The sequence below is a fragment of the Labrus mixtus genome, unplaced genomic scaffold, assembly GCF_963584025.1.
Source record: "Labrus mixtus unplaced genomic scaffold, fLabMix1.1 SCAFFOLD_46, whole genome shotgun sequence".
Taxonomy (NCBI): domain Eukaryota; kingdom Metazoa; phylum Chordata; class Actinopteri; order Labriformes; family Labridae; genus Labrus; species Labrus mixtus.
In genome coordinates this window covers 40001-57500 of record NW_026870293.1, presented here as the reverse complement: position 1 = coordinate 57500, position 17500 = coordinate 40001, and the positions used below count along the sequence as shown (strand labels likewise).

At 41.9% G+C, this 17500-nt stretch overlaps 4 non-coding genes and 21 pseudogenes across 4 annotated transcripts; all 25 read left to right on the top strand.

Moving 5' to 3' along the window:
* Positions 1–6029: 6029 nt before the first annotated feature.
* On the top strand, positions 6030–6147 carry LOC132967537 (5S ribosomal RNA; annotated as a pseudogene).
* Positions 6148–6267: 120 nt separating this feature from the next.
* LOC132967801 (5S ribosomal RNA) lies at positions 6268–6376 on the top strand (annotated as a pseudogene).
* Positions 6377–6499: 123 nt separating this feature from the next.
* LOC132967667 (5S ribosomal RNA) lies at positions 6500–6608 on the top strand (annotated as a pseudogene).
* Positions 6609–6961: 353 nt separating this feature from the next.
* LOC132967799 (5S ribosomal RNA) lies at positions 6962–7070 on the top strand (annotated as a pseudogene).
* A 123-nt stretch (positions 7071–7193) lies between these two features.
* Positions 7194–7302, top strand: LOC132967666 (5S ribosomal RNA; annotated as a pseudogene).
* A 352-nt stretch (positions 7303–7654) lies between these two features.
* On the top strand, positions 7655–7773 carry LOC132967646 (5S ribosomal RNA). The gene has a single exon (XR_009670831.1). It is a non-coding gene; the product is annotated as a 5S ribosomal RNA (ribosomal RNA).
* Positions 7774–8125: 352 nt separating this feature from the next.
* LOC132967721 (5S ribosomal RNA) lies at positions 8126–8234 on the top strand (annotated as a pseudogene).
* A 353-nt stretch (positions 8235–8587) lies between these two features.
* Positions 8588–8705, top strand: LOC132967535 (5S ribosomal RNA; annotated as a pseudogene).
* Positions 8706–8825: 120 nt separating this feature from the next.
* LOC132967636 (5S ribosomal RNA) lies at positions 8826–8934 on the top strand (annotated as a pseudogene).
* Positions 8935–9056: 122 nt separating this feature from the next.
* Positions 9057–9165, top strand: LOC132967798 (5S ribosomal RNA; annotated as a pseudogene).
* Positions 9166–9288: 123 nt separating this feature from the next.
* LOC132967720 (5S ribosomal RNA) lies at positions 9289–9397 on the top strand (annotated as a pseudogene).
* Positions 9398–9750: 353 nt separating this feature from the next.
* On the top strand, positions 9751–9868 carry LOC132967518 (5S ribosomal RNA; annotated as a pseudogene).
* A 120-nt stretch (positions 9869–9988) lies between these two features.
* On the top strand, positions 9989–10097 carry LOC132967573 (5S ribosomal RNA; annotated as a pseudogene).
* A 122-nt stretch (positions 10098–10219) lies between these two features.
* On the top strand, positions 10220–10338 carry LOC132967629 (5S ribosomal RNA). Its single transcript, XR_009670829.1, has one exon. It is a non-coding gene; the product is annotated as a 5S ribosomal RNA (ribosomal RNA).
* Positions 10339–10461: 123 nt separating this feature from the next.
* LOC132967551 (5S ribosomal RNA) lies at positions 10462–10570 on the top strand (annotated as a pseudogene).
* A 123-nt stretch (positions 10571–10693) lies between these two features.
* LOC132967643 (5S ribosomal RNA) lies at positions 10694–10802 on the top strand (annotated as a pseudogene).
* Positions 10803–10923: 121 nt separating this feature from the next.
* On the top strand, positions 10924–11042 carry LOC132967403 (5S ribosomal RNA). Its single transcript, XR_009670755.1, has one exon. It is a non-coding gene; the product is annotated as a 5S ribosomal RNA (ribosomal RNA).
* A 122-nt stretch (positions 11043–11164) lies between these two features.
* LOC132967304 (5S ribosomal RNA) lies at positions 11165–11273 on the top strand (annotated as a pseudogene).
* Positions 11274–11395: 122 nt separating this feature from the next.
* On the top strand, positions 11396–11514 carry LOC132967420 (5S ribosomal RNA). The gene has a single exon (XR_009670770.1). It is a non-coding gene; the product is annotated as a 5S ribosomal RNA (ribosomal RNA).
* A 122-nt stretch (positions 11515–11636) lies between these two features.
* LOC132967522 (5S ribosomal RNA) lies at positions 11637–11745 on the top strand (annotated as a pseudogene).
* A 124-nt stretch (positions 11746–11869) lies between these two features.
* Positions 11870–11978, top strand: LOC132967719 (5S ribosomal RNA; annotated as a pseudogene).
* A 354-nt stretch (positions 11979–12332) lies between these two features.
* Positions 12333–12461, top strand: LOC132967410 (5S ribosomal RNA; annotated as a pseudogene).
* Positions 12462–12584: 123 nt separating this feature from the next.
* LOC132967607 (5S ribosomal RNA) lies at positions 12585–12693 on the top strand (annotated as a pseudogene).
* A 122-nt stretch (positions 12694–12815) lies between these two features.
* On the top strand, positions 12816–12924 carry LOC132967622 (5S ribosomal RNA; annotated as a pseudogene).
* Positions 12925–13046: 122 nt separating this feature from the next.
* LOC132967674 (5S ribosomal RNA) lies at positions 13047–13155 on the top strand (annotated as a pseudogene).
* Positions 13156–17500: the final 4345 nt, after the last annotated feature.

Sequence of the window (17500 nt, the reverse complement as noted above, 5' to 3'; positions counted from 1 at the left end):
GGATTTATTTAAATACCTCAGATTGTGAGTGAATGTCCCCCAGCAATCACTGACTGTTAGGGGGATCGTTTTTCTTTTCACCTTTTTTCCTGTTTTTTTTCCACAATTTTGTGAAGAATTTTTGTTTTTTGTGAATGTTTGCTCGTATGTCGCGAGCAAACTCACACGGACGGATCACAAAGATGACAGGACCACGGACTGGAGAGATGGAAAAAGGAAAAGAGAACGGACAACAACGTGAACAAACAAACATGGCACTGAAACAAAGGAATGGATTAAACGACAACGAGAAGAACGACGGACAAAAAGGACGGATGAAAACGGCAAATGAAACAGGGAACGGAATGGATGACGGAGAGAGAGGAAGAGAGAGGAGCGGCGGGCTGATTGCTCCGCATGCAGAGAATGGGAGAGGTGGCGAGAGAGCAGAAAAAGAGGAAGCAAAAGTGTCTTTTGAGAGAAAACTAACACTAAACATTGAAATGGTGGGAGACAAAGTTCCTCTAAATCACGTCATGAGCAACATAAAAATGATCTGTGGGGGCCTGCTGGCGTGCAGAACCCTGGGACCTGAAAAACTGGAGGTGACGGTGAGCAACATTAAAGGAAAGGAAAGGCTGCTGGATGGATTTAAGATCGGAGAGACCAGAGTCGTGGCGAGAGAACTAAATAATGATGAGCTGGTGGTGTCTTTTTTAAACCTGCCAGCGTATATCACAGATGAAGAAATAGTTTGGAAGCTGACGGGATGGGGAGTGAAACCGACATCACCAATAAAACGCAGAATGTGGCCTGGAACAATGATAGCTGACGGAACGAGGTTTGTCCGGGTCAGATTTAATGACCAGGTACAGTCACTCCCTTACTCCACAAAGTTTAACACTGTGATGGGGAACGAATACTTTAGAGTAATACATGATAGACAACAAAAAGTGTGCAGGATGTGCATCCAGCCGGGACAAATCCTGAGAGAGTGTCCAGAATTTATGTGCCACAACTGTGGGGTGCAGGGACACTTTGCGCGAGAGTGCAGCGCGAACAGCACAAAATGCACAAACTGTAAAAAAAGAGAAAATGAATGTGAGTGTGAAAACGGAGAGGAGAGCAAGAACGAGGTGGAGGAGGTGTACGAGGATGAAGACGAGGCGGAGGAGGTGTACGAGGAGGAGGCGGAGGAGAAGGAGGTGATCGGAGCAAGCAGGAGGGAGATCAGAGAAGACGAGAACAGTGACGGAGAAATGGAGCAGAGCAGAGAGAGCGGAGGAGAACGGGCGTCAGAGTGCGAGCTGGAGACGCCGGAGCTGGCTGGAGAGAGAGGACAGCAGAAGCAGCGAAAAACGAGCGAGAGAGGGAAAAAAGGAGACGGAAGGGACGTGGCAGAAGACCCGGGGGTAAGCATGAGCACAGAGGGGAGGGAGATGCCTGAGAGTGGTGTTGGACAGGCGGGAGGGAGAAAAATCACGCTAAATAATACGGGTAAAAGCACCAGTCCCAATGAAACGGACAGCGAAATGGATGTGGGTGAACTGGCGAGTGCGCAAAAAAGACTAAGTCTTGGACAACGAAAAAAGTTGGTGAAAAAATTGAAATGTAAGGACAAATAATGACTGACAATAACCCCTGTAAATCCGTTTTTTTTGTTTTTATTTTTATGATAATGGCCTTTAATTTATTTTCGATTAACGTGAATGGACTAAGGAACAAAGAAAAAAGACATTCGATTCTTTCCTTGCAGAATGACGTTTTGTGCCTGCAGGAGACCAGGTGGGATGATTCCCTGGTGGAAGACATAAAAAAAGACTTTGTGGGCCATATTTTCTGCTCCAATGGCACGTCGAGGGCGAGAGGAGTGGCGGTTTTAGTCAAAACGGGTCGGGTAACAGGGGTAAATTTGGTTTATGGAGACAAAGAAGGAAGAATAATAGTAATAGATTGTGTGTATGAAACGAAAAATATAAGAATCATAAATATATATGCACCGAATGGAGAAAAAGAAAGGAAAACGTTCTTTATTGCAATAAGCAAATGGTGGGAAAGGAATTGTATAATAATCGGTGACTTTAATGTGGCGATGACACCCACCGATGTGTCAAAAAATAATGTGTTTAAGGGGGATGTGAGCAGGGGGACACTTAAAGATATAATGATAACGAAACAATGCATTGATATTTGGAGATTGCTACATCCATGGGAGAGGGTGTTCTCCAGGAGACAAATTGTACTAAATAGATTAAAACAATCTAGAATAGATTATGCTTTGGTGACATGCGAGGTAGTGAGGTGGATTAAAGAAGTTGAATATAAAACTAATATGTGGAGCGATCACGCTGGAATAGAAATCACGTTTAGAAAAGAAACGAATGTACGTAAAGGAGGGATATGGTGCTTTAATGCAAGCTTGCTGGATGATGGAATGTTTGTGAAAAGTATGGAAAGATTGTTGAATGATGTGGGATATGAGTGGAATGAGAGTGAAGATATGAATGTGTGGTGGGATAGTGTAAAAGTCAGAATTAAAAAAAAGTGTATCAATTATAGTAAAGAGAAAAAGTGGAGAGAAAATAGAAAGGAAGAGAATTTGAGAAAACAACTAAGTGAGGAAATAGCATCGCTTGACAGTGTAGATAATGTAGATGTCGAAAAATACATACATTTAAAAGAACAGTTGGGAGTGATTGAACTTAAAAAGAGTAGGGGTGCAGCCATTAGGAGTAAAATACAATATATGTATGAGGGGGAGAGGAGTACAGCCTTTTTTTTAGGTCTGGAAAAACAAAAACAAAAAAGAACAGAAATAAACGAATTATTAAATGAAGCAGGTAAAAGTGTGACAGATAAAAAGGGAATTTTAGAAATAGTAAAGGGCTATTATGAAAGCCTGTTTTCGAGACAGGAGTGTGATAGCGTGAGTGTGAACAGAGCTTTGGGTGCCTTAAAGAAAAAACTAAGCGAGGACGATAAAATGTGGTGTGATTGTGAGTTTACAGAGGGAGAAATCAGAAGTGCTTTAGAGGGGTTAAACAAAAACAATAGTCCTGGGAGCGATGGCCTAACTGCGGAATTCTACCAAGCTTTCAAAGAGCAGCTGGTGCCCTTGGTGAACAAATTGAGTAAATATATGGAAAAAGTGAAACATATACCAAAAAGTTTAGGGGAAGGGGTGGTTACTATTTTTTACAAAAACAAGGGGGACAATAAAAATCTGGACAACTACAGACCAATCAGCCTACTCAACACAGACTACAAAATCATAGCGAAAACAATAGCCAATAGAATCAGGGAGGTAATAGGAACAATCATAGAACAAACACAATCATACAGTATACCAAACAGAGACATAGCAGACTCAATCATTTCAATAAAACAGACGGTCAGGGATATGGAAGGGGAGGGGGGAATATGGCTAGGGATTGATTTAAATAAAGCTTTTGACAGAGTAGATCACGGGTTCATGGGGAAGGTGTTAGAGAAGTTTGGATTCGGGGAGAGAATGAGAGAATGGATAAATATGTTGTATACAGGAGCGGAAAGCAAGATAAAATGTAACGGGGAACTAACTGATTCTTTTAAAATATCAAGGTCAGTGAGACAAGGATGTCCGATGTCAGCGCTGTTGTACAGCTTGGTAGCAGAGCCGCTGGCAGCACTGATATCGGAAGACGTAAACATAAAAGGTATAGGTAAGGAAAACGTAAAAATAATACAGTATGCAGATGACGTGAATATAATGGTAAAAGGAGAGGAGGATATAGAATTGATATTAAAACATGTACAAACTTATGAAAGAGCATCTGGGGCAAAAGTAAATGAAAATAAGTCAGAAATTATGTTACTAGGTAAGGAATCCAATCTAGTTAATAAGTGGGGATTTAAAACGGTGTGTGAGAGAAGAAAAGTGTTGGGAGTGAATATGGGGAAAAATGAGAATGAATGTGATGATGTAACATGGAAAGAGGTGGTGGGTAAAATTAAAAAAACATTGAATTTGTGGAAAGCGAGGGGTCTATTGTTGAGAGGAAGGGTAGCCGTAACAAATGCTCTCGTGTTGTCCAAAGTGAATCATGCGCTGAGTACTTGTACGCTTCCGGACTGGGCCTTTAAGGAGATTTCAAAGACCATTAGGGACTTTATTTGGAAAAACAAAGCAGCGAGTATAGCTCACAAAACAATAATAGGGGCTAAAGATCAGGGGGGGCTAGCTTTGATTGATTTACTTACAAAAAAAGTAGCACTAAGAGTCAAATTGATAGGCAAATTTATGGACCAGAACCGGAACGTAGTTTGGAAAAACCACTTCAAACAATATCTGTGCAGTTTTGGACTTTACAACGAGGACAACCTGTACCAGATCAATAACCCGGATTCATTTAAACACTTGCCACGGTTTTTCCAGGAAGTACTCAGTGCGTGGTATCAGGTTTCATCCTGGACTGTACCAGAGTGCGGAACGAGAGGGTCAGTGCTACGACTGCCCTTCCTCTCGAGCCCGTATTTTAAAAATGGGGAGAGGGTAATTAAGTGTGAAGCTATGTCGAAAGCGGGATATATTAGAATAAGGGATTTACTGAACTGTGGGGGGGATTTTGATTTACAAATGGTGGTGAGGGGTTTAAAAAATAAAGGGTGTGTGTGCAGAAAGGATGTGATTGAGGGAGTGTTTGCAAATGTAAAATTGTCTTTGTCGAGCGAATGGGAAAAATTAATCAAAGAGAAGGAGGGAGTGATGCAGGACGATGTAGGGGGGATCTCCCTGTGCCTAGGGGAGAAGAAACACAACATTATAGATGTCACTACAAAAATTTGGTATAGATGCGCAATCACACATAGAATACAGAAACCCACATCCGAAGTAAAATGGACAGACACATACCACAACAAGCAACATGATATGGAAGAACATTAACATTCCGCATACACCACATGCAATATTTGACCTAGATTTCAAACTGAGGCACAGGAGGATCTTCACCTGCATCGTCCTGCATCAGATCCATAAGGAGAGGTATGAAAGAAAGTGTTGTGTATGTGAAAGTACGGTTGAGGATTTAATACATTTGTTTGTTACGTGTGGGGAATTGGTTTATTTTTGGGGAAAAATAAGAGAAATGTTGGGGAAATGCAGTAAGAATGAGTGTTGGAATGAAAGGGGGTGGGAATTGTCGGTGTTGTTGGGGGTGGGAACAAAACAAAAAAATCACAATGTAATGAATATAATTTTGGCTTTTGCAAGAAAAGCGGTTTTTAACAGGAGGAATTATGCACTGTATGAAAGTAAGAAAATGAATGTGTGGAGAATGTTTGTGAATGAATGGAAAGCACATCTTAAATTGCTGTACATAGCGAATGAGAGTGAGTTTGTGAGAATGTTTGTGGAAGGTGCGAATGTGTGTAGAGTAAACGAGGAGGGAATTATGTGGGATGTCTAAATTATTTTGTTTTTGGTTTTTTTGGTACGAGGGCTTCTTTTTTGGTCATGGGGAAAATGGGTGATTTGATTTGGGTTTGTTTTTTTTTCTCATTGGTTTTTTGAGAATACTGTGGGGTTTTTGTATGTTTTTGTGGTTTGTTTTCAGAGGGGTGTTTGCTTTAGGGGAGGGACTCAGAAGAGTTGTCATGAGTTGGGGGTATCAGGGGTGGTTTGAGTTTTTTTTTTTTTTCTGATGCTATGTTTTTATTGTTTTTAGGGTGCCGTTTGCGTCAGAGGGGAGGTTTAATTTAGAGGGTGTATGTATTATAATAGCATTTGTTGGAAATGATGTGAAAGAATTATAAATGTTTTTGTAATTTTGATAATAAAAGATTAAAAAAAAAACACGCCCAATCTCGCCCGATCTCGGAAGCTAAGCAGGGCCGGCCTGGTTAGTACTTGGATGGGAGACCACCTGGGAATACCAGGTGCTGTAAGCTTTTTCATTTTTTTGATCATATGTTTTTTTTTTATCATAGAGAGACATATTCACATGTCCAAAAATTCAGCCAGAATCAAGGACATGACATCTTTAAAAGGCCCCTTTCTGCAAACAATAATGGCTTATGACCATACCACCCTGAACATGCCCGATCTTGCCCGATCTCGGAAGCTAAGCAGGGCCGGCCTGGTTAGTACTTGGATGGGAGACCACCTGGGAATACCAGGTGCTGTAAGCTTTTTCATTTTTTTCATCATGTTTTTTTTTTATCATATAGAGACATATTCACATGTCCAAAAATTCAGCCAGAATTAAGGGCATGACATCTTTAAAAGGCCCATGTCTGCACACAATAATGGCTTACGGCCATACCACCCTGAACTCGTCCGATCTCGGAAGCTAAGTAGGGTCCGACCTGGTTAGTACTTGGATTGGAGACTGCCTGGGAATACCAGGTGCTGTAAGCTTTTTCATTTTTTTGATCATATATTTTTTTTCTTATCATAGAGAGACATATTCACATGTCCAAAAATTCAGCCAGAATCAAGGGCATGACATCTTTAAAAGGCCCCTTTTTGCACACAATAATGGCTTACGGCCATACCACCCTGAACTCGTCCGATCTCGGAAGCTAAGTAGGGTCGGACCTGGTTAGTACTTGGATTGGAGACTGCCTGGGAATACCAGGTGCTGTAAGCTTTTTCATTTGTTTGATCATATGTTTTTTTTTTATCATAGAGAGACATATTCACATGTCCAAAAATTCAGCCAGAATCAAGGGCATGACATCTTTAAAAGGCCCCTTTCTGCACACAATAAAGGCTTACGGCCATACAACCCTGAAATTCTCCAATCTCGGAAGCTAAGCAGGGTCGGGACTGGTTAGTACTTGGATGGGAGACTGCCAGGGAATACCAGGTGCTGTAAGGTTTTTAATTTTTTTTGATCATATGTTTTTTTTTATCATATAGAGACATATTCACATGTCCAAAAATTCAGCCAGAATCAAGGGCATGACATCTTTAAAAGGCCCCTTTTTGCACACAATAATGGCTTACGGCCATACCACCCTGAACTCGTCCGATCTCGGAAGCTAAGTAGGGTCCGACCTGGTTAGTACTTGGATTGGAGACTGCCTGGGAATACCAGGTGCTGTAAGCTTTTTCATTTTTTTGATCATATGTTTTTTTTCTTATCATAGAGAGACATATTCACATGTCCAAAAATTCAGCCAGAATCAAGGGCATGACATCTTTAAAAGGCCCCTTTTTGGACACAATAATGGCTTACGGCCATACCACCCTGAACTCGTCCGATCTCGGAAGCTAAGTAGGGTCGGACCTGGTTAGTACTTGGATTGGAGACTGCCTGGGAATACCAGGTGCTGTAAGCTTTTTCATTTGTTTGATCATATGTTTTTTTTTTATCATAGAGAGACATATTCACATGTCCAAAAATTCAGCCAGAATCAAGGGCATGACTTCTTTAAAAGGCCCCTTTCTGCACACAATAATGGCTTACGGCCATACAACCCTGAGCTATTGCGATCTCGGAAGCTAAGCAGTGTCGGACCTGGTTAGTACTTGCATGGGAGACAGCCTGGGAATACCAGGTGCTGTTAGCTTTTCATTTTTTTGATCATATGTTTTTTTTTTATCATAGAGAGACATATTCACATGTCCAGAAATTCAGCCAGAATCAAGGGCATGACATCTTTAAAAGGCCCCTTTCTGCACACAACAATGGCTTACGGCCATACCACCCTGAACACGCCCGATCTCATCCGATCTCGGAAGTTAAGCAGGGTCGGGCCTGGTTAGTACTTGGATGGGAGACCGCCTGGGAATATCAGGTGCTGTAAGCTTTTTCATTTTTTTGATCATATTTTTTTTTTTATCATAGAGAGACATATTCACATGTCCAAAAATTCAGCCAGAATCAAGGGCATGACATCTTTAAAAGGCCCCTTTCTGCACACAATAAAGGCTTACGGCCATACAACCCTGAAATGCTCCGATCTTGGAAGCTAAGCAGGGTCGGGACTGGTTAGTACTTGGATGGGAGACTGCCAGGGAATACCAGGTGCTGTAAGGTTTTTCATTTTTTTTGATCATATGTTTTTTTTTATCATATAGAGACATATTCACATGTCCAAAAATTCATCCAGAATCAAGGGCATGACATCTTTAAAAGGCCACTTTTTGCACACAATAATGGCTTACGGCCATACCACCCTGAACTCGTCCGATCTCGGAAGCTAAGCAGGGTCGGGCCTGGTTAGGACTTGGATTGGAGACCGCCTGGGAATACCAGGTGCTGTAAGCTTTTTCATTTTTTTGATCATATGTTTTTTTTTTATCATATAGAGACATATTCACATGTCCAAAAATTCAGCCAGAATCAAGGCCATGACATCTTTAAAAGGCCTCTTTCTGCACACAATAATGGCTTACGGCCATACAACCCTGAGCTAATGCGATCTCGGAAGCTAAGCAGGGTCGGGCCTGGTTAGTACTTGGTTGGGAGACCGCCTGGGAATACCAGGTGCTTTATGCTTTTTCATTTTTTTGATCATATGTTTTTTTTTTATCATAGAGAGACATATTCACATGTCCAAAAATTCAGCCAGAATCAAGGGCATGACATCTTTAAAAGGCCCCTTTCTGCAAACAATAATGGCTTATGACCATACCACCCTGAACATGCCCGATCTTGCCCGATCTCGGAAGCTAAGCAGGGCCGGCCTGGTTAGTACTTGGATGGGAGACCACCTGGGAATACCAGGTGCTGTAAGCTTTTTCATTTTTTTGATCATGTTTTTTTTTTATCATATAGAGACATATTCACATGTCCAAAAATTCAGCCAGAATTAAGGGCATGACATCTTTAAAAGGCCCATGTCTGCACACAATAATGGCTTACGGCCATACCACCCTGAACTCGTCCGATCTCGGAAGCTAAGCAGGGTCGGACCTGGTTAGTACTTGGATGGGAGACCGCCTAGGAATACCAGGTGCTGTAAGGTTTTTCATTTTTTTTGATCATATGTTTTTTTTTATCATATAGAGACATATTCACATGTCCAAAAATTCAGCCAGAATCAAGGGCATGACATCTTTAAAAGGCCCCTTTTTGCACACAATAATGGCTTACGGCCATACCACCCTGAACTCGTCCGATCTCGGAAGCTAAGTAGGGTCCGACCTGGTTAGTACTTGGATTGGAGACTGCCTGGGAATACCAGGTGCTGTAAGCTTTTTCATTTTTTTGATCATATGTTTTTTTTCTTATCATAGAGAGACATATTCACATGTCCAAAAATTCATCCAGAATCAAGGGCATGACATCTTTAAAAGGCCACTTTTTGCACACAATAATGGCTTACGGCCATACCACCCTGAACTCGTCCGATCTCGGAAGCTAAGCAGGGTCGGGCCTGGTTAGGACTTGGATTGGAGACCGCCTGGGAATACCAGGTGCTGTAAGCTTTTTCATTTTTTTGATCATATGTTTTTTTTTTATCATATAGAGACATATTCACATGTCCAAAAATTCAGCCAGAATCAAGGCCATGACATCTTTAAAAGGCCTCTTTCTGCACACAATAATGGCTTACGGCCATACAACCCTGAGCTAATGCGATCTCGGAAGCTAAGCAGGGTCGGGCATGGTTAGTACTTGGATGGGAGACCGCCTGGGAATACCAGGTGCTTTATGCTTTTTCATTTTTTTGATCATATGTTTTTATTTTATCATAGAGAGACATATTCACATGTCCAAAAATTCAGCCAGAATCAAGGGCATGACATCTTTAAAAGGCCCCTTTCTGCAAACAATAATGGTTTATGACCATACCACCCTGAACACGCCCGATCTTGCCCGATCTCGGAAGCTAAGCAGGGCCGGCCTGGTTAGTACTTGGATGGGAGACCACCTGGGAATACCAGGTGCTGTAAGCTTTTTCATTTTTTTGATCATGTTTTTTTTTTTTCATATAGAGACATATTCACATGTCCAAAAATTCAGCCAGAATTAAGGGCATGACATCTTTAAAAGGCCCATGTCTGCACACAATAATGGCTTACGGCCATACCACCCTGAACTCGTCCGATCTCGGAAGCTAAGCAGGGTCGGACCTGGTTAGTACTTGGATGGGAGACCGCCTAGGAATACCAGGTGCTGTAAGCTTTTTTATTTTTTTGATCATATGTTTTTTTTTTATCATAGAGAGACATATTTTCATGTCCAAAAATTCAGCCAGAATCAAGGGCATGACATCTTTAAAAGGCCCCTTTCTGCACACAATAATGGCTTACAGCCATACCACCCTGAACACGCCCGATCTCGTCCGATCTCGGAAGCTAAGCAGGGTCGGGCCTGTTTAGTACTTGGATGGGAGACCGCCTGGGAATACCAGGTGCTGTAAGCTTTTTAATTTTTTTGATCATATGTTTTTTTATTTATCATATAGAGACATATTCACATGTCCAAAAATTCAGCCAGAATCAAGGGCATGACATCTTTAAAAGGCCCATTCCTGCACACAATAATGGCTAACAGCCATACCACCCTTAACACATCTGATCTCGGAAGCTAAGCAGGGTCGGGCCTGGTTAGTACTTGGATGGGAGACCGCCTGGGAATACCAGGTGCTGTAAGCTTTTTCATTTTTTTGATAATATGTTTTTTTTTTTATCATATAGAGACATATTCACATGTCCAAAAATTCAGCCAGAATCAAGGGCATGACATCTTTAAAAGGCCCCTTTCTGCACACAATAATGGCTTACGGCCATACCAGCCTGAACTCGTCTGATCTCGGAAGCTAAGCAGGGTCGGGCCTGGTTAGTACTTGGATGGGAGACCGCCTGGGAATATCAGGTGCTGTAAGCTTTTTCATTTTTTTGATCAAATGTTTTTTTTTATCATATAGAGACATATTAACATGTCCAAAAATTCAGCCAGAATCGAGGGCATGAAATCTTTAAAAGGCCCCTTTCTGCACACAATAATGGCTTACGGCCATACCACCCTGAACATGCCCGATCTCGTCCGATCTCGGAAGCTAAGCAGGGTCCGGCCTGGTTAGTACTTGGATGGGAGACCTCCTGGGAATACCAGGTGCTTTAAGCTTTTTCATTTTTTTGATCATATGTTTTTTTTTTATCATATAGAGACATATTCACATGTCCAAAAATTCAGCCAGAATCAAGGGCATGACATCTTTAAAAGGCCCCTTTCTGCACACAATAATGGCTTACGGCCATACAACCCTGAACTTGTCCGATCTCGGAAGCTAAGCAGGGTCGGGCCTGGTTAGGACTTGGATTGGAGACCGCCTGGGAATACCAGGTGCTGTAAGCTTTTTCATTTTTTTAATCATATGTTTTTTTTTTATCATATAGAGACATATTCACATGTCCAAAAATTCAGCCAGAATCAAGGGCATGACATCTTTAAAAGGCCTCTTTCTGCACACAACAATGGCTTACGGCCATACCACCCTGAACACGCCCGATCTCGTCCGATCTCGGAAGTTAAGCAGGGTCGGGCCTGGTTAGTACTTGGATGGGAGACCGCCTGGGAATATCAGGTGCTGTAAGCTTTTTCATTTTTTTGATCATATTTTTTTTTTTTATCATATAGAGACATATTCACATGTCCAAAAATTCAGCCAGAATCAAGGGAATGACATCTTTAAAAGGCCCCTTTCTGCACACAATTATGGCTTACGGCCATACCACCCTGAACTCATCCGATCTCGGAAGCTAAACAGGGTCGGGCCTGGTTAGTACTTGGATGGGAGACCGCCCGGGAATACCAGGTGCTGTAAGCATTTTCATTTTTTTTTATCATATGTTTTTTTTTTTATCATATAGAGACATATTCACATGTCCAAAAATTCAGCCAGAATCAAGGGCATGACATCTTTAAAAGGCCCCTTTTTGCACACAATAATGGCTTACGGCCATACCACCCTGAACTCGTCCGATCTCGGAAGCTAAGCAGGGTCGGGCCTGGTTAGGACTTGGATTGGAGACCGCCTGGGAATACCAGGTGCTGTAAGCTTTTTCATTTTTTGGATCATATGTTTTTTTTTTATCATATAGAGACATATTCACATGTCCAAAAATTCAGCCAGAATCAAGGCCATGACATCTTTAAACGGCCTCTTTCTGCACACAATAATGGCTTACGGCCATACAACCCTGAGCTAATGCGATCTCGGAAGCTAAGCAGGGTCGGTCCTGGTTAGTACTTCGATGGGAGACTGCCTGGGAATACCAGATGCTGTAAGCTTTTTCATTTTTTTGATCATATGGTTTTTTTTTTATCATAGAGAGACATATTCACATGTCCAAAAATTCAGCCAGAATCAAGGGCATGACATCTTTAAAAGGCCCCTGTCTGTACACAATAATGGCTTACAGCCATACCACCTTGAACATGCCCGATCTCGTCCGATCTCGTCCGATCTCGGAAGCTAAGCAGGGTCGGGCCTGGTTAGTACTTGGATGGGAGACCGCCTGGGAATACCAGGTGCTGTAAGCTTTTTCATTTTTTTGATCATATGTTTTTTTATTTATCATATAGAGACATATTCACATGTCCAAAAATTCAGCCAGAATCAAGGGCATGACATCTTTAAAAGGCCCCTTTCTGCACACAATAATGGCTAACAGCCATACCACCCTTAACACGTCTGATCTCGGAAGCTAAGTAGGGTCGGGCCTGGTTAGTACTTGGATGGGAGACCGCCTGGGAATACCAGGTGCTGTAAGCTTTTTCATTTTTTTGATCATATGTTTTTTTTTTATCATATAGAGACATATTCACATGTCCAAAAATTCAGCCAGAATCAAGGGCATGACATCTTTAAAAGGCCCCTGTCTGCACACAATAATGGCTTACGGCCATACCACCCTGAACTCGTCCGATCTCGGAAGCTAAGCAGGGTCGGGCCTGGTTAGTACTTGGATGGGAGACCGCCTGGGAATACCAGATGCTGTAAACTGTTTCATTTTTTTGATCATATGTTTTTTTTTTATCATATAGAGACATATTCACATGTCCAAAAATTCAGCCAGAATCAAGGGCATGACATCTTTAAAAGGCCCCTTTCTGCACACAATAATGGCTTACGGCCATACCACCCTGAACTCGTCCGATCTCGGAAGCTAAGCATGGTCGGGCCTGGTTAGTACTTGGATGGGAGACAGCCTGGGAATACCAGGTGCTGTAAGCTTTTTCATTTTTTTGATGATATTTTTTTTTTATCATATAGAGACATATTCACATGTCCAAAAATTCAGCCAGAATCAAGGGCATGAAATCTTTAAAAGGCCCCTTTCTGCACACAATAATGGCTTACGGCCATACCACCCTGAACACGCCCCTTTTGCTGTCAGAGTTTGTGTGGTGCTGAAGGAGAGCTGACGTGTCAGTACTGAGCAGGACAGCTGGACTAATTTGTTCTTTTTTTGGATGCGCTTTGGATTTATTTAAATACGTCAGATTGTGAGTGAATGTCCCCCAGCAGTCACTGACTGTTAGGGGGATCGTTTTTCTTTTCATCTTTTTTTCCTGTTTTTTTTCCACAATTTTGTGAAGAATTTTTGTTTTTTGTGAATGTTTGCTCGTATGTCGCGAGCAAACTCACACGGACGGATCACAAAGATGACAGGACCACGGACTGGAGAGATGGAAAAAGGAAAAGAGAACGGACAACAACGTGAACAAACAAACATGGCACTGAAACAAAGGAATGGATTAAACGACAACGAGAAGAACGACGGACAAAAAGGACGGATGAAAACGGCAAATGAAACAGGGAACGGAATGGATGACGGAGAGAGAGGAAGAGAGAGGAGCGGCGGGCTGATTGCTCCGCATGCAGAGAATGGGAGAGGTGGCGAGAGAGCAGAAAAAGAGGAAGCAAAAGTGTCTTTTGAGAGAAAACTAACACTAAACATTGAAATGGTGGGAGACAAAGTTCCTCTAAATCACGTCATGAGCAACATAAAAATGATCTGTGGGGGCCTGCTGGCGTGCAGAACCCTGGGACCTGAAAAACTGGAGGTGACGGTGAGCAACATTAAAGGAAAGGAAAGGCTGCTGGATGGATTTAAAATCGGAGAGACCAGAGTCGTGGCGAGAGAACTAAATAATGATGAGCTGGTGGTGTCTTTTTTAAACCTGCCAGCGTATATCACAGATGAAGAAATAGTTTGGAAGCTGACGGGATGGGGAGTGAAACCGACATCACCAATAAAACGCAGAATGTGGCCTGGAACAATGATAGCTGACGGAACGAGGTTTGTCCGGGTCAGATTTAATGACCAGGTACAGTCACTCCCTTACTCCACAAAGTTTAACACTGTGATGGGGAACGAATACTTTAGAGTAATACATGATAGACAACAAAAAGTGTGCAGGATGTGCATCCAGCCGGGACACATCCTGAGAGAGTGTCCAGAATTTATGTGCCACAACTGTGGGGTGCAGGGACACTTTGCTCGAGAGTGCAGCGCGAACAGCACAAAACGCACAAACTGTAAAAAAAGAGAAAATGAATGTGAGTGTGAGAACGGAGAGGAAAGCAAGAACGAGGTGGAGGAGGTGTACGAGGATGAAGACGAGGCGGAGGAGGTGTACGAGGAGGAGGCGGAAGAGAAGGAGGTGATCGGAGCAAGCAGGAAGGAGATCAGAGAAGACGAGAACAGTGACGGAGAAATGGAGCAGAGCGGAGAGAGCGGAGGAGAACGGGCGTCAGAGTGCGAGCTGGAGACGCCGGAGCTGGCTGGAGAGGGAGGACAGCAGAAGCAGCGAAAAACGAGCGAGAGAGGGAAAAAAGGAGACGGAAGGGACGTGGCAGAAGACCCGGGGGTAAGCATGAGCACAGAGGGGAGGGAGATGCCTGAGAGTGGTGTTGGACAGGCGGGAGGGAGAAAAATCACGCTAAATAATACGGGTAAAAGCACCAGTCCCAATGAAACGGACAGCGAAATGGATGTGAGTGAACTGGCGAGTGCGCAAAAAAGACTAAGTCTTGGACAACGAAAAAAGTTGGTGAAAAAATTGAAATGTAAGGACAAATAATGACTGACAATAACCCCTGTAAATCCGTTTTTTTTGTTTTTATTTTTATGATAATGGCCTTTAATTTATTTTCGATAAACGTGAATGGACTAAGGAACAAAGAAAAAAGACATGCGATTCTTTCCTTGCAGAATGACGTTTTGTGCCTGCAGGAGACCAGGTGGGATGATTCCCTGGTGGAAGACATAAAAAAAGACTTTGTGGGCCATATTTTCTGCTCCAATGGCACGTCGAGGGCGAGAGGAGTGGCGGTTTTAGTCAAAACGGGTCGGGTAACAGGGGTAAATTTGGTTTATGGAGACAAAGAAGGAAGAATAATAGTAATAGACTGTGTGTATGAAGCGAAAAATATAAGAATCATAAATATATATGCACCGAATGGAGAAAAAGAAAGGAAAACATTCTTCATTGCAATAAGCAAATGGTGGGAAAGGAATTGTATAATAATCGGTGACTTTAATGTGGCGATGACACCCACCGATGTGTCAAAAAATAATGTGTTTAAGGGGGATGTGAGCAGGGGGACACTTAAAGATATAATGATAACGAAACAATGCATTGATATTTGGAGATTGCTACATCCATGGGAGAGGGTGTTCTCCAGGAGACAAATTGTACTGAATAGATTAAAACAATCTAGAATAGATTATGCTTTGGTGACATGCGAGGTAGTGAGGTGGATTAAAGAAGTTGAATATAAAACTAATATGTGGAGCGATCACGCTGGAATAGAAATCACGTTTAGAAAAGAAACGAATGTACGTAAAGGAGGGATATGGTGCTTTAATGCAAGCTTGCTGGATGATGGAATGTTTGTGAAAAGTATGGAAAGATTGTTGAATGATGTGGGATATGAGTGGAATGAGAGTGAAGATATGAATGTGTGGTGGGATAGTGTAAAAGTCAGAATTAAAAAAAAGTGTATCAATTATAGTAAAGAGAAAAAGTGGAGAGAAAATAGAAAGGAAGAGAATTTGAGAAAACAACTAAGTGAGGAAATAGCATCGCTTGACAGTGTAGATAATGTAGATGTCGAAAAATACATACATTTAAAAGAACAGTTGGGAGTGATTGAACTTAAAAAGAGTAGGGGTGCAGCCATTAGGAGTAAAATACAATATATGTATGAGGGGGAGAGGAGTACAGCCTTTTTTTTAGGTCTGGAAAAACAAAAACAAAAAAGAACAGAAATAAACGAATTATTAAATGAAGCAGGTAAAAGTGTGACAGATAAAAAGGGAATTTTAGAAATAGTAAAGGGCTATTATGAAAGCCTGTTTTCGAGACAGGAGTGTGATAGCGTGAGTGTGAACAGAGCTTTGGGTGCCTTAAAGAAAAAACTAAGCGAGGACGATAAAATGTGGTGTGATTGTGAGTTTACAGAGGGAGAAATCAGAAGTGCTTTAGAGGGGTTAAACAAAAACAAAAGTCCTGGGAGCGATGGCCTAACTGCGGAATTCTACCAAGCTTTCAAAGAGCAGCTGGTGCCCTTGGTGAACAAATTGAGTAAATATATGGAAAAAGTGAAACATATACCAAAAAGTTTAGGGGAAGGGGTGGTTACTATTTTTTACAAAAACAAGGGGGACAATAAAAATCTGGACAACTACAGACCAATCAGCCTACTCAACACAGACTACAAAATCATAGCGAAAACAATAGCCAATAGAATCAGGGAGGTAATAGGAACAATCATAGAACAAACACAATCATACAGTATACCAAACAGAGACATAGCAGACTCAATCATTTCAATAAAACAGACGGTCAGGGATATGGAAGGGGAGGGGGGAATATGGCTAGGGATTGATTTAAATAAAGCTTTTGACAGAGTAGATCACGGGTTCATGGGGAAGGTGTTAGAGAAGTTTGGATTCGGGGAGAGAATGAGAGAATGGATAAATATGTTGTATACAGGAGCGGAAAGCAAGATAAAATGTAACGGGGAACTAACTGATTCTTTTAAAATATCAAGGTCAGTGAGACAAGGATGTCCGATGTCAGCGCTGTTGTACAGCTTGGTAGCAGAGCCGCTGGCAGCACTGATATCGGAAGACGTAAACATAAAAGGTATAGGTAAGGAAAACGTAAAAATAATACAGTATGCAGATGACGTGAATATAATGGTAAAAGGAGAGGAGGATATAGAATTGATATTAAAACATGTACAAACTTATGAAAGAGCATCTGGGGCAAAAGTAAATGAAAATAAGTCAGAAATTATGTTACTAGGTAAGGAATCCAATCTAGTTAATAAGTGGGGATTTAAAACGGTGTGTGAGAGAAGAAAAGTGTTGGGAGTGAATATGGGGAAAAATGAGAATGAATGTGATGATGTAACATGGAAAGAGGTGGTGGGTAAAATTAAAAAAACATTGAATTTGTGGAAAGCGAGGGGTCTATTGTTGAGAGGAAGGGTAGCCGTAACAAATGCTCTCGTGTTGTCCAAAGTGAATCATGCGCTGAGTACTTGTACGCTTCCGGACTGGGCC